The 2500-nt window shown below is 39.5% G+C and overlaps 3 non-coding genes across 3 annotated transcripts in view; all 3 read right to left on the reverse strand.

The window, feature by feature from the left end:
* Positions 1–316: 316 nt before the first annotated feature.
* Positions 317–435, reverse strand: LOC127995899 (5S ribosomal RNA). Its single transcript, XR_008168826.1, has one exon. It is a non-coding gene; the product is annotated as a 5S ribosomal RNA (ribosomal RNA).
* Positions 436–656: 221 nt separating this feature from the next.
* On the reverse strand, positions 657–775 carry LOC127996602 (5S ribosomal RNA). Its single transcript, XR_008169501.1, has one exon. It is a non-coding gene; the product is annotated as a 5S ribosomal RNA (ribosomal RNA).
* Positions 776–2433: 1658 nt separating this feature from the next.
* LOC128000843 (5S ribosomal RNA) overlaps positions 2434–2500 on the reverse strand; it is a 119-nt gene continuing 52 nt past the window's right edge. The window contains exon 1 of the ribosomal RNA XR_008173616.1: positions 2434–2500. This exon is cut by the window's right edge and continues 52 nt beyond it. This is a non-coding gene — a ribosomal RNA (5S ribosomal RNA).

Below are 2500 nucleotides of genomic sequence, written 5' to 3' on the forward strand. Positions count from 1 at the left end.
TTAAAATGAAAGATTATTATATAATTCGTGAAATTTTCCAAAAAGATTAAAGCACCTGGTATTCCCAGGCAGTCTCCCATCCATGTACTAACCAGGCCCAAACCTGCAAATATTCAGAGATCGGGCATTGACTCTATTTTTTGGCAAAATTATTATATACTAAGTGAAAAATGTCCAAAAAGCTTACAGCACCTGGTATTCCCAGGCAGTCTCCCATCCATGTACTAACCAGGCCCAAACCTGCTAATATTCAGAGATTGGCATTGACTCTATTTTTTGGCAAAATTATTATATACTAAGTGAAAAATTTCCAAAAAGCTTACAGCACCTGGTATTCCCAGGCGATCTCCCATCCAAGTACTAACCAGGCCCAAACCTGCTTAGCTTCCGAGATCAGACGAGATCGGGCATAGCCAGGTTGGTATGGCCGTAAGCGAAGTCTACTGCAAAGAGAGGGCTATTTAAAGAACAGCCAATCTTATCGCCAGTACATTATATAAGTAGTAAAGAAAACCCAAAAGCTTAAAGCACCTGGTATTCCTAGGCAGTCTCTCATCAAAGTACTAACCAGACCTAAACCTGCTAAGATTCAGAGATCGGGCATTGACTCTATTTTTTGGCAAAATTATTATAAACTAAGTGAAAAATGTCCAAAAAGTTTACAGCACCTGGTATTCCCAGGCGGTCTCCCATCAAAGTACTAACCAGGCCCAAACCTGCTTAGCTTCCGAGATCGGACGAGATCGGGCATAGCCAGGTTGGTATGGCCGTAAGCGAAGTCTGTTGCAAAGAGAGGGCTATTTAAAGACCAGCCAATCTTATCGCCAGTACATTATATAAGTAGGAAAGAAAGCCCAAAAGCTTAAAGCACCTGGTATTCCTAGGCAGTCTCTCATCAAAGTACTAACCAGACCTAAACCTGCTAAGATTCAGAGATCGGGCATTGACTCTTTTTTTTTTTTTAATGAAAGATTATTATATAATTCGTGAAATTTTCCAAAAAGATTAAAGCACCTGGTATTCCCAGGCTGTCTCCCATCCATGTACTAACCAGGCCCAAACCTGCAAATATTCAGAGATCGGGCATTGACTTTTTTTTGGCAAAATTATTATATACTAAGTGAAAAATGTCCAAAAAGCTTACAGCACCTGGTATTCAATCAATCAATCAATCACCTTTATTTATATAGTGCTTTAAACAAAATACATTGCGTCAAAGCACTGAACAACATTCATTAGGAAAACAGTGTCTCAATAATGCAAAATTATAATTAAAGGCAGTATATTCCCAGGCAGTCTCCCATCCATGTACTAAACAGGCCCAAACCTGCTAATATTCAGAGATCAGGCACTGACTCTATTTTTTGGCAAAATTATTATATACTAAGTGAAAAATGTCCAAAAAGCACCTAGAAAGGACCTCTACTGCCCTGAAAGACAGCGGAGACCAGGACAACTAGAGCCCCAGATACAGATCCCCTGTAAAGACCTTGTCTCAGAGGAGCACCAGGACAAGACCACAGGAAACAGATGATTCTTCTGCACAATCTGACTTTGCTGCAGCCTGGAATTGAACTACTGGTTTTCGTCTGGTCAGAGGAGAACTGACCCCCCAACTGAGCCTGGTTTCTCCCAAGGTTTTTTTCTCCATTCTGTCACCGATGGAGTTTCGGTTCCTTGCCGCTGTCGCCTCTGGCTTGCTTAGTTGGGGTCACTTCATCTACAGCGATATCATTGACTTGATTGCAAATAAAAACAGACACTATTTCAACTGAACAGAGATGACATAGCTGAATTCAATGATGAACTGCCTTTAACTATCATTTTGCATTATTGAGACACTGTTTTCCAAATGAATGTTGTTCAGTGCTTTGACACAATGTATTTTGTTTAAAGCACTATATAAATAAAGGTGATTGATTGATTGATTGAAGAGAGGGCTATTTAAAGAACAGCCAATCTTATCGCCAGTACATTATATAAGTAGGAAAGAAAACCCAAAAGCTTAAAGCACCTGGTATTCCTAGGCAGTCTCTCATACAAGTACTAACCAGACCTAAACCTGCTAAGATTCAGAGATCGGGCATTGACTCTTTTTTTTTTTTTTTTTTTTTTTTTTAAATGAAAGATTATTATATAATTCGTGAAATTTTCCAAAAAGATTAAAGCACCTGATATTCCCAGGCAGTCTCCCATCCATGTACTAACCAGGCCCAAACCTGCAAATATTCAGAGATCGGGCATTGACTCTATTTTTTGGCAAAATTATTATATACTAAGTGAAAAATGTCCAAAAAGCTTACAGCACCTGGTATTCCCAGGCAGTCTCCCATCCATGTACTAACCAGGCCCAAACCTGCTAATATTCAGAGATCAGGCATTGACTCTATTTTTTGGCAAAATTATTATATACTAAGTGAAAAATTTCCAAAAAGCTTACAGCACCTGGTATTCCCAGGCGGTCTCCCATCCAAGTACTAACCAGGCCCAAACCTGCTTA

The sequence above is a fragment of the Carassius gibelio genome, chromosome B22 (assembly GCF_023724105.1).
Source record: "Carassius gibelio isolate Cgi1373 ecotype wild population from Czech Republic chromosome B22, carGib1.2-hapl.c, whole genome shotgun sequence".
Lineage (NCBI taxonomy): Eukaryota > Metazoa > Chordata > Actinopteri > Cypriniformes > Cyprinidae > Carassius > Carassius gibelio.